Genomic DNA, 17,200 nt, shown 5'->3' with positions numbered 1-17,200 from the left:
ACCCAAAAGATATATGAGTATGTTCGTGGCAGCACTATTTTGCAGAAAGCTAGACATTACCAAAATTTTATCAACAGTAGAATGGATAAATATATTGTTTTATATGTGTGCAATAAGAGAGTAGAAAGGCTGGAGGGAGGGGGAAATTAGGAGATGTTGGTTTTCACTTAGGAGTAAGTTCTGTAGACTTAATGCACAGCATGGTGACTATACTTAATAATAATGTATCGTAAACTTGAAATTTGATGGAGAGTCGATCTCAATACAGATAAAAAGGGAAATTATGTGAGGTGACTAATATGTTGATTAGGTTGATTCTGGTAATCATTTCACAATGTAAACAAATAGCAAGATTTCATGTTTTACAACTTGAATATATGTATGATTTTTATTTGCTGATCATACCTCAATAAACCTGGGGGGGAAAGTTACCTTTGCACTCATTCTTCTTCCCTTTTTCAGAGAAAAAAATAGCTCTTTTTGAGGAGGTACTTTCAATATAAAAAATTGGAAACAAAATAAATACTATTATTTTGAGAATAGACAGTAAGATACCCCTATACCAAATAACCATTAGAAAGCAGTCATTAAGAAGAATGTGAAATATACACAGTCATCTGGAAATACATCAATGATATGTTTTTTAATATAAATTGTAAAGCAGTATGTGTACAATGATTTATTTTTTATAAAAGTGAAATGTAGGGGCGCCTGGGTGGCTCAGTGGGTTAAAGTCTCTGCCTTCGGCTCAGGTCATGATCCCAGGGTCCTGGGATCGAGCCCCGCATTGGGTTCTCTGCTCAGCAGGGAGCCTGCTTCCTCCTCTCCCTCTGCCTGTTTCTCTCTACTTGTGATCTCTGTCTGTCAAATAAATAAATAAAATCTTTAAAAAAAAAGTGCAATGTATATATGCATATGCACACATGTGTATAAGTGTGTTATGAAGGTATACAAAATAAACCAGTTAAATATATACTAAACTGTTAGCAGTATGCCGAAGAGAGCAAGATTGGGGCTGTTTGGGCTGGAGTTAGGAGATTCATGTTGGGAGATTGAAAGTCTAAAGATAAGAACTTACTCTCCTTTAAAACTTCTTTAAAAATTGGCTATTTTTCCATAGTTTCTATAGTGCACATTATTGCCCTCAACACTGGGGTGCAGGTGCCCCTTTGGATTACTACATTTGTATCTTTAAGGAGGGCACGTGATGTAATGAGCACTGGGTGTTTTATAAGACTGATGAATCACTGACTTCTACCTCTGAAATTAATAATGCACTATATGTTAATCAGTGGAATTTAAATAAATTCAAATACATTTTTAGAAATAGCTACATTTACTTTTTTTGTGTTTTCAGGAGTTTAAAACTTATAAAAGGAAAGTAAATATTTGACTTTTTAGTAATCTCTTACTTTTTCAAGAGAATTTCTTAGTATTTCTTACCCTGCTACCCTCAAATGTTTACTTTTCTTTCCATCCCTGTTTCTTTCCCTCAGGTTAGAAGATGCATTCAAGTTTTCTTCTGAATGAAAGGAAGAAAAAAATCCATCAACTTCAAATCACCTTTTGGCAAACTACCTTGTATCTTTTTTCTTCCTTTTATATAAGGTAAATACAAACTACACTCCTTTTCTTGCCTTGCTTCTTATGCCTTAACACACGGAAATTAGGCTCCTATTTCTGACTACTCATTAAAACATCTCCTACAAAGTTCATCAGTGATTTCTTAATTAATACAGTAGATAACTTCTAACTTCACTTTATTTATACTTATCTGGTGGCTTCTAACATTAATGTCCCTTCCATCCTCTGAAAATTCTCCCCCAGCTTTTGAGTCAGCAGGCTCCGCCTAAGTGCCTCCTCATTTTCTAATTATTTCTTCAAAGTCATCTTTGCGGACTCACTTTTTCCAGCTCCTTCTTAAATGATGGTGGATCCAAGGATCCTGTTCTTGTCTATTTTATTCTCACTCTGTGCAATCTGGATAGCAACCGAACTTCAATCACTGAAGGTACCCAAATCAGTGAATTCAAGCCTGGAGTGCAGAACCCCTATGAGGAACTAGTCCCTGGGTATTGCTATCTGAATGTCCTCTAGGCAGGTCAAAAGGGGCATATCAAACTACTCTACTTCTCTCCTTTACTCCCTAACGCAGTTAGTGCCACAGGTTCACCACATTTCTAAGCTAGAAATCTGGGTCTCTGTCTTGAATGTATTCTTTTATTCATTCTACCCACTACATTTTATCCATTGCCAACTCCTATAGATTATAATTACATGTTTTGTGTAACAATCTTCCCTCTGCATCTCCAATATTTGTTTGTTGGCTCAAACTTGCATCATCTCTAAAGGAGATTATTCTGACTTAATAATTTAATAATTCTGACTTCTTTTTTTTTTTTTTTAAAGATTTTATTTATTTATTTGACAGAGAGAGATCACAAGTAGGCAGAGGCAGGCAGAGAGAGAGAGGAGGAAGCAGGCTCCCCGCTGAGCAGAGAGCCCGATGTGGGACTCGATCCCAGGACCCTGAGATCATGACCTGAGCCAAAGGCAGCGGCTTAACCCACTGAGCCACCCAGGCGCCCTAATTCTGACTTCTTAATTCCCTGTAATCTTCCATTCCATCCTTCATCTGCATGCTGCTACTGATCTTCTCTTCTGATAAAATGTAGATCTGATCTTATGGTTGCCATGACTAAATACTTAGCAATGCTTTCCATTGTCCATAGACCATCCATCAATGATGCTCGTTTTATATTTTACCATGCCTTTCTCTTCAGATGCCTAAGACTAATGGTAAACCTAGCTAATTACAGCTACTGTGATGTACCATGTTGTTTCATACCCTTGTGCATCTGTCCGTTGAACCAAGAATGCCCATCTTTTCTACCAGCTTAGTTTCCTGGCATTGTTTAACATGTTTTCAAAGATCTACTGGGAAAAATTATATAATTGCTTTGTGTGTCCCTGCTATCCTAAGACCAGCTCCAGAATTTTAAATTCCCAAACAAGCAAATATCAGCATCCAAGTATACCAGTTTGCATTTTATACAATCTGTTTCCAAGGCAACTAAATGCTTAAGATGGCAAATCTCATCTCAGCTATGTGGTTGGCCATCTTTGTTCATTTATATGCTAATCTAAATGGAAAGCAATATGATGTAATGATGATGGTTATTCCAGAAGACTGTGTGCCTAATACCTTTTTAACACATAATTTAATATTGTAATTCAGGGACCAGCAATAAAACTTGATGCCTTCTGTTGTTTTGCAAAACTGTTGATTATTTCCTTAAGGAAATAGTGTCAAACATTTACTTCTCAGTTGAAGGGGCAGCAAGGTCTTAAAATCTGTTCTGGCTCATTGGGCTTCTTAGTTATACACACAAATGTTGGAGTAAGTTAAATGACTGTGTAAAACAACAAGAAGAAAAAAAAGAATGATGGGATACAATGTGGAATTCTGCCCATTTACCATAAAGCATAATATTCATAAGTAAAAGAAGTTTCTTTAATTATAAGGCTTCCTAAAAGAGTAATTATTTTGGTTTTAAAAGAAAGTTTTAATAAAAATCCATGATCAAAACATTTAACTCATAATTTTTTATAGCATTAATGGGCTAATATTTTTATTAAATTACTTTATAAACATTAGATTGATTTTAAAACCCTGTCTATGCATTTAGTGAATTTCATTATCCCCCTTTTACAAATAGAGACTACATATTAAAAACTGCAAGTTCCTATAGATATCAGTTACTCATTTGGATGAAAACCAAAGATTTCTTTATTTTTTGGGTTAATGTGTGTTTTATATAGTAGAGCTAATAGAAACAAATGTGCCTTTATATTTCAGCATTTCTGTCTTCCATTCTGCTAAAATTTCAAATAGTTTAAGTGGGGAGCATTCTCAATTTAAAAGATTTCCTGTTCTTTAGACACACTCACATCAACATTACTCAAGAAATGACTTTTGAAAATGGCTGCAACGTCATCTTTAAAGACCAGCCATGGCACAATGATAGGACCACTTAGCCATCCCTTTTGTGAGGCACCTATTTTATATTACCCTGTTCTTAACTGTAATTTGCCTAAGCAACTTAAGTACAAATGACCTAGGTCAAAGACTACGTCTTATGTCTTGGTACTCCCAAAACTACTAGCATAAAAGCTTGCACATACAGGCCAAGACTAAATGTTTATTAATTCATTGCCTAAGATTCAGAAATAATTGGCTTTGTTTTGAAAGAGATGAACTTTAATAACGGAAGGAGAAAAAGAAGATGTTTAAATGGTTGGGATAGGGGAAGAAAAATTAGAAGTAAGAGCAACAATCTAGAGTACAGGGCATGTATTTATTTAGCTTGCTCTGGGAGACCAAAGCCTGCATATGGTCAAAAAACACAAAGTCACAGGATGCAAGGGACTCCTGAATGGGAACTCGCAACTAGTCTTTGAAATTTTACAAGGTGACTTTAAGAAGTAGTGCAAAAGGAGAATATGTCTTTTTGGATATAGAGTGAAGGTGCAAGGATTCAAAAACTTCAATCCTAAAAGCCTAGTTCTCTGGATCCGTGAATATTGGTCACCTGAGACCATCCTGATTCAGTGTTTGGGGGTTGCCGCCTGGGATATTGCTGAGCACGTGACATCATAAAGAACTAGAAGAATCAAGTTTGCTTCCATACTTGAGAATCCTGATACATTAATCAGCTAAGTAATTATCATTCAGAAAAAAAAAGTCTCAATGCACAAGGAGCATTTATTTCTTGCTTATATGGCTTTGCTTTCAGCGAAAATGGCTTTACTTCATATTGTGGGTCATCTGCTTCAGGCTGTGGATGTGTGAATCTGTGAGAGGGATACTTCTCACTTCTGGGCATACTTCTCAACTATAATAACTTTGAAACGTCTAACAATTTAATTGAGAGGCTGATGATGTGAATAACAAAAATTAGTCTGCAAATGTTATCCAAGTGATTTTTTTGCACCATTAATGCAAGCTCAAATCTTAATTATATTCGTTGTATCCATGCCTGGTAGATGTGTCTGTAGTTTATACACTGGATGCTTTATAGTGTGTGTATTTTACCTACCATGTTTGCTGATAATGCAGTAGATACAGAAGTCATGGATATCCATAAAAAAAGTAGTAATGTAAGTCTAGGGACTCGTGGGCAAGAACAGACCTTTCACTTATGCATACCTGATGTCTATAGGACTTCCCATGATGTAAAATCAAGTGATAGTTACATTAAGAATGCACAAATAAATGTAGTTTCACTTTTGCAAAAGCAAATTAAATAAGAACAGGGTAAATAATGCAATTTTTACTGGGCTACCTGCTTCTCACCAAGGACAGAGCTGACATTGCTCAGTTGTCAGTATTTAAAGTCTTTAATTGGCAGCCCAATATAATGTTTTGGGATGCCGGGGAGGAGGGAAGGTAATATAAATATTTTCTTATAATAAAATCAAGTCTTTTCAGGTATCATTAATGTGCTTATTCCTTTAACAAGTATTTTTAGGCAGTTAATCTGTTCTAGGTATAGTTTAGGCACTTTCATAACTAGGGAAGAAAAGGTCAGGAAATATCTTTCCTTTTCTTGCATTCTCAAGGAGAAGAAAGACAAGGGCTTGTTTTTGCTGTTGTTTAAGGCAATAAAATAAACAAGAAATCGTTTAAAAGTATGGGTACTCTGATGAAAACCTAAAATAGGTTGATGTGCTGGAGCATGGCTGGGAAGTTACTTTCTTTTACTTTTTCTTTTCTTTTTTTCTTTTTCTGGTGCAAAAAAAGTGCTTTTAATATAACATGGGGGACCCTTGGGCAGAAAGAGCTGCATTGTGATTGTGAGGAGCTATTGATTATATACTTTTAAGGTGGGGAGGGGGTAGAGATAAAGGAAGTCTCTAAAGGGATTTTCCTAGGTTAAAGAAGACTTATAGGATCAGGAGGTCTGGCTATTGTCAAAGTAAGTAACTTTTGATCTCATGATTACAGAAAGTATCTTGAGAAGGTGACATTTGAGACCCAAGAGAAGGAGAGAGCCACGTTAAAACTAGAGGAAACACAGTTCAGGCCAAAAAAAAAAAAAAGAAAAGAAAAGAAAAGAAAAAAAAAAGAAAAGAAAAAGGCACTCTGTGCAAAAGCTTTGAGATAGAAATTAGGTTAGCGTGCTTAAGGAATAGAGAGAAGACCACAGTGGCTGGAGCGAATTGGGAGAGAAAAAATGTGGGACAAGATGTGATAAGAGACAAAGACAGAATGTTTTGTCATTTAGAGTTTTACACACCAGGGTAAGTTTAAGTTGTACAAGGAGAGGATATTTGAACGGGGAATGATTTGATGTGACTTCTGTTTTTAAAAGATAATTAAGGTTGCTATTTAAGGAGTCCGTTTTAAAAGGATAGTAGCAGTCTGAAGGGGAGATGAACATGACTGACTTGAGAGGTTAGGGATAGGCACAAAGAGAAATGTATAGAATTAGAATATGCCCTTTAAGCTGACTGCACAAAATTTACTGTTACAGTCGACATGAGAACTAAATGAAAGAAAAAGAAAATCAAGATTAATTTTCAATATGTGGCTTAAGGGGGTAGATGGTAGTAGAGTTTACTGACATAGAGGCAACCCAGCAATGAGAAATTTAAATCAAATTCTATGTTCATGTTGACATGTTTATCAGATTCCCATGTGGAAATCACATGTAAGTGGTTTGATATGCAAGATATGCATTTCAGGAGAGGTCAGATCCAGAGCTAAAGTATCATCTATATACAGTTATTATTAAAATCTCAAGATTGGGGGAACCTGGGTGGCTGAGTTGGTTAAGCATTTGACTTTTGATTTAGGCTCAGCTCATGATCAGAGTCTTGGGATCCATCCTGTGCAGGGCTCACAGCACAGTGGAAGTTTGCTTGAGATTCTCTCTCCCTTTCTCTCTGCCCCTCCCCCACCACTCATGCTCACTCTTGCATTCTCTCTCTCTCTCTCCCCCACCACTTTCTTTAAAATAATAAATAAATAAATCTTTAAAAGTCACAGGATTAGATGATATCACCCAAGCAAAAATTTTACTTGAAGAATAAAAGCCAATACAAAAATGAACCATAGGGGATTTCAATATTTAGGAGTTGAATAAAAGAAGAGGACCTAGTATAGAAGATTTAGAGGAAATCAGTGAATTTGGGGGAACACAAGGAAAGTAGGGAATCTCAAGTCCTAAGGGGGAAAAAAAGGATTTCAAGAAAGAAAAAAAAAATATCTATATATCTATATATCTATATATCTATATATCTCCACACATATTTATTTTAAATGCTATCAAGATGTCAAGGGAGAAAAGAAAAGAAATGTAACTGTTCAAGTTTGGGTCTCAGCAAGAAATAGATAATGCATGCACATTAAGGTATTCAAGAAGGTTTAGTAAAAAGTCTCTATGTAACAGCATATGCTGGATATAAGGTACAAGGGATAGAAATATTTAGGTCTGTTTTTGTTTTGTTTTGTTTTGTTTTTACCGTCTTTAACGTGATGCCCCCAGTTTAATTTTTGTTTTTCAACATTTCCTTAGTGATTTGGGGTCTCTTCTGATTCCATACAAATTTTAGGATTATTTGCTCCAGCTCTTTGAAGAATACCGGTGGAATTTTGATCAGAATAGCATTAAAAGTATAGATTGCTCTAGGCAGTATAGACATTTTAACAATGTTTATTCTTCCGATCCAAGAGCATGGAATGGTCTCCCATCTTTTTGTGTCTTCTTCAATTTCTTTCATGAGTGTTCTGTAGTTCCTTGAGTACAGATCCTTTACCTCTTTGGTTAGGTTTATTCCCAAGTATCTTATGGTTCTTGGTGCTATAGTAAATGGAATTGATTCTCTAATTTTCCTTTCTGTATTTTCATTGTTAGTATATAAGAAAGCCACTGATTTCTGTACTTTAACTTTGTCTCCTGCCACGTTGCTGAATTGCTGTATGAGTTCTAGTAGTTTGGGGGTGGAGTCTTTTGGGTTTTCCATATAAAGAATCATGTCATCTGCAAAGAGAGAGAGTTTGACTTCTTCATTACCAATTTGGATACCTTTTATTTCCCTTTGTTGTCTTTAGATTCAAAACTGCCCAGAGGATTAACAGAATCTGAATGTGGTTTCCTACAGAGAGGACTACTGTAAGAGAAGTAGAACTGCTCAAGGAACACAATCACCTTACAGGTCCTTGCAAAGAGGAAGCTGAAAAGTTAAATATCCCTACCAAACTCTCATATTGACTTCTGGTCCTCTGTTGGTGTTCTTCATTGGCTAAAGCCAACTGGAGAGAGTAAGTTAGGAGATCTAACTAAAAGCCACATAGGTCAAACTCCCAGGGCACAGAACGGGTAGAAAAGGGTAGATAAATAATCTGGAAGGCCAAATGGCAGATATATGGCCCCAAACCCACTGAATTTGGCAATATACACATTGTGGCTGACTTTCACTAGAAAAATGCTAGAGTGCTTAGAACAGAAAATCGGTTAATTTGAGTTGAGAGATTTTTGAATTTAGGATGTGGCAAAATGGACTCTATAAGCTACATGGCTATAGATGAAACTGGAGATATGGGAGAGATGAGGGGTTACTACAGTCAGGTGTTGGGTCTACTGAGAATTCTTGTTTTTGTTTTAGTAGAGAATATAAACCAAGAGGAATGATCTGATAAAAACATCAACAACAACAACAAAATAATTGAGAGATAGGGATAATGACAGAGGGAAAGGTCTTGAGATCAGATGAAGTAAATCAAGAGAAGGGGAGAGTTTGGTTTATGGTAGGAACAAAGTAAAGTTATACATACACACAAAAAAAGGAAAGCAAATGTGTGAATGGATGTGGCTAGGCTTATTCTTTGCAGAATGAGAAAATTACAGAAATCCTATAATTACTGACTTTATTTTTTTTAGGCATCAGGTGAGAGTAAAGTTTGCAAAGGAAGAGTGAGAATTGGAAGAAGACTGAAACTTTTTCTGGATGATGGGGAAATGAACATAGTAGGGAAATGCAATCAGCTTCCCCAAAAGTTATGAGTACTGCCAGATACTTGACCCCGAATTTAAATGGAGGCAGTCAGGGAATGCATATGTTCCCCTTTAGAAACATTCACCATCTTAAACTGAGGCACAAAGGCAGCAGAATGTTATGTTTAACCTTGGCTTAGCTCTTAGCATTCATAGTCAATAAAAGGAGAAGCAATGAAAGTAAAAGATTTTGCAGGAAGAATTAAAGAAATCATAGATTCTAAGTTTGTAAGGAGTGTCATGAAGACACAAACTTGGTTACTGAGCATGAGAAAGATAGATAATACATTAGCACTCTCTACAAGGTGGGAAGAGGGCTACAGAGGTATATTAAAGTGTATAAACTAGAAGGTGAGAAGGTAGTAAGGGAGGATAGTTGTAGATTTTTTATTTGATCCAATTAATAAAGATATCTGTGTGACCATGAACTGATAATGGAAGAAGGAATGAAGGAACAGAAAGGCCAAGTTTCTGGAAGAATTATCCATGTGAGTGGGGAAGTTGCCAGAATGTTGATTATATTGGTAGAAAGGCCAGCAGTGAGCAAGGGGAGGCAGTAGCTTATGAAAAACTTAAAATAAGTGACTGTCAGAAGCCCTGGAATCTGAAGGGAGCAGAAAAGAAGTTGTCTGAAAGAAGCAGTTAGGGAGCAGGGGTAGTGGGTGGTCAGTCAGCTAAGTGTCTTCCTTCAGCTCAGGTCATGATCCTGGAGTCCTGGGATTGAGTCCTGCATTGGGGTCCCAGCTCCTCAGGGAGTCTGCTTCTCCCTCTGACCTTCTTCCCTCTCGTGCTCTCTCTTACTCATTCTGTCTTTCAAATAAATACATAAAATCTTTAAAAAAAAAAAAAAAAACCACTTTCCCTCTCTCCCTATCTCTCTGCCCCTCCCTCCTGTTCTCACTTTCTTTTTAAGAAACAAAGGAAGAAAGAAAGAAAGAAAGAAAGAAAGAAAGAAAGAAAGAAAGAAAGAAAGAAAGGAAGAAGGAGGAGGAGGAGCGGGGGAGGAGGAGGAGGAGGAGGAGGAGGCAGTGAAGAAACAACAACAACAGGGAGCAAGGAGGATTTGTATTCCAAGGCCAAGACCTAAGGTAAGACTGTGAAAGGAAAGAAAAACAGCCTTTACTCAAGAGGGCTTTACAATGCTGAGCAGAGTTTATTCAGCTTCAAAGATACTGTTAAGGATGCAGAGGTGTTTGTTGGTAGTAAGGCTTATCAGTCATAAGGAAGAAAACTCATGAAAGAGCAAAGGACTGAAATTTGGTCAGCTAAACATAGTCACAGAGCGGTACGGGATTGGAAAGAGTTGTCTTCGGGCTAGGGTTTTGGTATCAAGTTAAGGAAATAAGAATGTGAGGTATGAAGGAATTAATCCTGAAGATCTCTTGGGGAAAGCTGGGTCACCAACTTAAGTTGAATGTAAAGGGTCACAGACAACTTAAACTACATTCTTAGGGATAAACGAGCTAGCCTTAACATCAGTAGCTCATTTTTTTTCCTGCTTAGGGCTGTGTCACAAAGAATATTGAATAGATCCTGAAAAAAATCTCCACAATTAGGTCTAGGTTTCTCCAGTAGCAGTCCCATGTGGGTCTAGACAAATACTTTACCTGATGTTCAATAAATATTTTTTGAATGAGTGATACTTACATGTGCTCTTCTGCTATGGTTTCCTAGTTGAAATTGACTGCCTATAAGCCATTGGAAAGAAGCATTTTATCCAACACTGTTTCCTTTTTCTTTTCTTTTTCAGCTCTGTTTCTTTTTCTGTTTTCTGTTTTGTTGTTGTTGTTGTTTGTTTTTGTTTTTTGTTCTTTGTTTTCTAACCCTGCTTCCTTTTTCCAACTCTGTTTCTGATGCCCTTTGTCAACACTGACCAGGTAACCACTTGTTGCTTAGCCTGCCACCAGCACTAATGGTGGCTCCACAGCCCTGCCCCTGAGTTCTATGCAGGAATGGAGGAGATGACCCCCTCTTCAAGTCTCTTATATTAGCCCTGATTCCCTTGGGCTTCTCAAGGTCCTTCAACCTGCACACGCTAATGCTTTCCTCTCATCTCTCTTTCTTGCTGTCTTTCCCTCTCAGCAGCCACTCTCTCCAGTGACATCCTTCCCTTGAATATCAAATCATGTAAACACATATTTTGGAAGCCAATTGCCCAGTATATCTACTTCTCAGATTCATCAAAGTTTATCATGGGAACTTACTTGATCAAGATGCCTAGGGGCGCCTGGGTGGCTCAGTGGGTTAAAGCCTCTGCCTTCGGCTCAGGTCATGTTCCTAGGGTCCTGGGATTGAGCTCCACATTGGGGTCTCTGCTCTGTGGGAGCCTGCTTCCTCCTCTCTCTCTGCCTGCCTCTCTGCCTACTTGTGATCTCTGTCTGTCAAATAAATAAAATCTTCAAAAAAAATTACTCTTCTGGGTGGAGAAATGCATTAAAAAAAAAAACAAAGAGATGACTAAAAAGAAAAAAAAAAGCGTGTTTCATTTGTCTAAAGTTTCTCCTAATTTATTGTACACATGATGGTCCACCTAAAGAACTTGTTGTTGTGATTTTTTTTAAGTGTATGGCAAGGGTTTTATTAAGATTTGGGATATGTCAACTTATTTTCCCCCAAGTTATCATATCTTGAAGTACTTATAGTGATACTACTAATAGAGGTTGATGGGGATGGAGGATGGTTACATGGGCCCAATATTCTTAATGAACAACCAGATCTAGATAGCCCTGATTTGGTGGAAATTTTTAACTCTTCAGTAATTCAGCGCAAGTATTTTTTTTTTAAATTAGCTCAAGTCTTAAGAAATTCATAGAAGTGAGACACTTACACAATAAGTTACACAAATTGATATCATTTCTAAATTAAGTAGAATCTCATGAAAATGAATCCTCAGATATCAACAAAATACTTTTATTTTATTACATATGTAGAATTTCTACTAAAAAATAAAATATCAGATGTAGATAATTTATACTTTGATTTGAAATGAAAATTTTAAACCTCACATTTCAGAATTATAATCATTATTAAATGCATATAAGACCTTTAATAATAAACAGAATATAAAAGGTTAGCAGCATCATTTCAATCAGATAATTCAATAGGACTATGAGGAATATAAAATCTTATATATCTGGGCAAGTAATTTAACTTGTTATGTTTAAGGTTTTTTTTTAAAATTTATTTTAAGTTAATACAATTGACATATTCACAAGGTTGTTGAAAGAATGAATAATACAAAAGTTGTGGAGCAGTTTAGAATATAAAGTGCTACATAAATGCTTGAAGATGGCTACCGTTTTTGTAAAGAAAGCCTGAATCTCTATTTATTTCATCAATATTAAAATGAAACAGTCTCACATTACTTGAGTGCTATGAGAGAAAAATGAAATCCAAATTCTCTACATATAATGAAGAAATAGTTGACACAAAATGAATTGTGACACAAAATTTACATATTTCAGCTCTTACCTGACCTTTTCATATTATCTAAAATCTTTGCCTACGATAAATGGCTACTTAGTCATCTAGAAAATCAAATTTAGTTGCGCCAAATACTTTGTAATAAAGCTGTCCCATAAACTAAACTGTCCTCTGAAGAAACTATTCATGAAAAGAACTGTAAGTATCCGTTGAAATACTGTCCCTGGGGGAATAATTTAAACTTATCCAGAGAATTATTTTATTGATCTCTGCAAAAACCCTCAGTCAGTTGACCCAGTGTGTGACCCTAGATGCACTCTTTAACTCTGAGCTTAAGCTGCTACAACTAGAAAAGCAAGCAGGATAGTAACACCTGCCTTACAACTTCACAAGGTAATTGTAATGTGATCAGCTATATGAGAATTTGTTACACATATTTCTCGTGTACGTGTGAGGAAAAAAGATGCTGAAAAACTAAAACTGTCATCTTTTAAATTTGTTGACTTTGACCTAAGGAAAAGCAAAATGTCTAGTCTTATACCTACTTTACTTGCTCCCTCTTTCCAAGGGCAAAAGTTCATGACAGCAACATTTAATGAAGAAACATTTGAATTAGTCTTTATTTACTTTCATTTTAGGAAAAAAGAAAATAAAAAGAGTTAATTTATAGACATATACTTCTATAGTAAAACACTTATAACCCAGTGAGATTATTATGGTTTCATTGGTCATATGTTAAAAACTATGTGTAAGTAGTATACCCAGATTTTAACTAGTGTATCACTACATGTATCTCTCCTAACAGTCCAAGGTAAACTAACTTTTTGGCATATATCTCAGCAGCCAATTTAACTAATAAATATATCTTGAGTAAGCCATGTTTAGAAAATTTAATTTAAATCAATGTATTAAAACAATATAGGAGTAAAAAAAAAGAAACAGAATTATGATTCTAGGACTGTACAAGCAGAAGCAACATCTGTTAAGTTTGCTGTATGTATGTATACATGTTTGTGAATAAATACAATTTATATACATTATATACATTATTAAATACATTATCATATTCTTGATATTTATATATTTTTGTTTTTATAAAAATGAGATTATAAAGGCTGCTTTCTAACTGGATTTTCTCATTTAATTGCCTCTATCTATTATCTATCATCTGTCTATCATCTATCCATAATTTGTCTACCCATCTGCATGATTATCTCTCACAATTACCCTTCCCATATAAACTTTCATAGTGCGGTGATATAAGAAAGAGTAGAGCAGGGAATCTAGATATGCCAGTTCTCAAGGCCAGGACAAGAAATAGAATATGAAAAGCTTGTCAGCAGATAGAAGGACCCTAACCAGCAAGCTCAAGATCGGTGGATCATTGCATTCCATTGGAAAGAGTTTGGTAAAAATAATAGCTAATCAGTCAGCAGTAGAAGATTTCGAGTTTCTGTTTACTAGAAAATAGAACATTAAATGGAAATCGAATGATCAAAATTCAAGTCTGAAGTTATATACAGGGTAGAGTGGAAAGAAAGATGCTGGGATTCTGAAACAAGAAAGAATCCTGACAAAGAAAATCTTCATTCTTCTGTTTCCTCAAATGTTTCAAACTCTTCCTCACTTCAAGCTTTTTACATATGCTTTCCCCTCTGTCTGAATACTCCTCATGCCATTCTCTGGGTGACTCTTTCATATTCATCCTTTAGATACTTTCCTCAGAAAAGTGTTCCAGAACTCTACAAACTAAATTAGGTCCTCTAACATGATTTATATCAGTTAGCTTTCAATGCATCACAAAATACCCTGAATTTAGTGACTTAACAAAAATCATTTGTTTAGCTCATGATGATAAGAGTCATTATTTGAAGCTGGTTTCAGTTGTGTTTTTCTTCTGCTGGTGTCAGCTGGGCTTATTCATGTCTCTGTGGTCAGTCACTGATTCTGCTACCAACTGGCATTTTGGTTGAAGCTGGCTGGTCCCAAATGGTGTCATTTATATATTTGGGGATTGACTGGAGGGCAGAATAGGACATTTCAATTCTCTTTCATGATCTCTCATTCTTTAGTAGGCAACACGGTGGTCTGTCTCATGGTGCTCTCAAATTTCAAGCCTAGCAAAAAAAAGTTTTTTTTTTTTCCTTTTTTGATTCTTTTTTTTTCAGCTTTCATGAGATATAATTGACACATAACATTGTATTAGTTTATGTATTGCAAAATGGTCATCACAATAAAGTTAGTTGACAAATCCATTATTTATATAGTTACAAGTCTGTGTGTGTGGTGAGAACTTTTTAAAATATACTCTCAGCAATTTTCAAACGTACAATACAGCTTTGTTAACTATAGTCACCATGCTGTATATTATATCCCCATAACTTAGTCACTGCGTAATCGAAAGTTTGCATTGTTTGACCACCTTTACCCATATTCCCTATCTGCCACCTCCTAGCCCTGGCAACTATAGATCTGTCTCTGTTTATAGGAGTTGTCTTTTTGTTATTGTTGCTGTTGTTGTTGTTGTTGTTTAAATTCCACATATAAGTAAGATCATACAGTACTTGTTTTTCTCTTATTTCACTTAGGATAATATCCTCAAACTTCATCCATGCTGTACCAAATGGCAGGATTTCCTTTATTATGGTTGAATAATATTCATATATAGTGTTATCATAAGAATAATATATATGAATATTATACACATCATGTATAAATTATATATAAAGTCATATTTTCTTAATCCATTCGTCTGTTGGTAGACAAAAGTTATTTCCATATCATGACTAATAATGCTGTGATAAACGTAGGACTGCCGAGCAAGACTTGATGTACAAATACTTCTGAAGTCTTTGCCTGCATCATATTAACTAAAGGACAAAGTAAGACATGTGATCCGCTTAGGTGAAAATTGATTCCATCTCTTAATGGGAAGATCTGCAATGCTATATTCCCAGGGCATGAATTCAGGAAGAGGAAGCATTTGTGACCATTTTAACAATCTACTGAATAACTTCCTTGTAGATCCTAGAATTTTTCTTCATAGTATTAATGTTTATGCTCATATACTTATTAGAAATACTATTATAAATTACTAATTTTATTTTATATGCATTATATATTACAGATTATATTTTATATTAGCAATTATTTTAACTCATCTACTATTAATTATAAGAGCATAAATATCATATAGAGCTCATGTCTATTTTTTTCCACCACTCTATTTGAACTGCCAATCCCAGGATCTGCCTGATATCAGGCCCTTTGTACTTAGCTATTGAATGGATGCATGGAGGAATCCGATCTAGGACATAAAATTAGGGTTTGAATTGTAGCACTGATAACAGTAATGAGTTTGAGTGCTGCATTACAGATGCATAAGTCTCTCTTACAGTGCTCAGTTTATAGAGGAGAAAAATTAATTTGTTCTTGCTTATCCATTTATATTTTGGTTATAATGGAATACCAGTCCTAAATGATATGGTAAAGGAAATATGTAGTATTGGTTACAGATAGATCTATAAAACCTATAATGGCAACATCATTTTGGTGATATGAGTATTTGGGTTTTAAGACAGTTGTATAGTTTAGAAATAGCCATACAGTTATGGCAGCAATGAAGTCAGTTTCTTCTTACTAAAATAAGTGTTTATCCTTGTTTTTAAAAATACATAATTAATCCCTTTTGGTTCATTATCATCAGACCAAGGCATGAAGCCTCTGCTGCATCAGCAGGATAGGTCCCAGTTATTAGCCTACTGAGATTTTCTGATCTGAAACTTTGAATTTTGAGTATTTGATTTGGTTTAAATAACCAGATTTTTTTCTTCTTTCACAGTAACTTGTTTCTCACCATACCATGAATTTCAATAAGAAACTGATATATAGATGTTTCTATGATACTGGTTGTTTCTTTTTAAAAATTAGCATTTTAAAGAAACAGTAAATTCTCCTATGATCTACTCAGGTAGGCCATCCAACCAAGGTGAGTAGTGGCCTCATGTACATTAATAGAGTCTTGTTGATCTCAGCTGTCAGGACATCTGGCACTCAAATCACATCGCATTAACCAAAATGAAATTGGAAATTAGTTAAAATCTCATTTGTCAACAGTCTTTTCTGTTATCCACCTCAAATGAATATTGTAATTTGCAGATGAAAAATTACACAATGTAGTTGCCAACTATTTTCACCATAGACTCAGTAATTCTCAGACATAGTTAGCTTTTGACAGTCTTAGTAAAAATAAAAATTAAAAAAATAAAATAAGATCTCTTGAGTCCTTGATCTTGGATTCTCCTTTTCGGTTTTATTTTGAGAGACAATTACTGTCCAAAGACCAAAGTGCTCCACTTGCTGTTTTATAATTATTTCATTCTCACACCTGTGTTTGGATATAAATATGATTAATCAGATTTTGCAAGTATTAAAACATGTTTTCCAAAAGGTCAAACTGAATTTTAAAGCTTTTCAAAGCAAAACAACATTAAAATACAAATTGCTCTCTTTATCTGTTCAATTAATGTGTTTTTCTCTAGATGACACTTCTAAGTTGCAGAATTATTGAAGACAAATAGAAGTGACATAAATTTAATTTTGTGCAGCCTACTTGACTTTTTAATACAGTTTACATGAATGGGCATTATGTAAATTATGAACAAGGCAGATAAAAGTTTGCAAAATATATTATCTTGACTTTTCAATTAACCAGATAA

This window comes from Mustela erminea, chromosome 1 (genome assembly GCF_009829155.1).
Source record: "Mustela erminea isolate mMusErm1 chromosome 1, mMusErm1.Pri, whole genome shotgun sequence".
In the NCBI taxonomy this organism is placed as follows: Eukaryota; Metazoa; Chordata; class Mammalia; order Carnivora; family Mustelidae; genus Mustela; species Mustela erminea.
The sequence above is the reverse complement of the archived record's forward strand: the minus strand, read 5'-3'. Positions refer to the sequence as shown.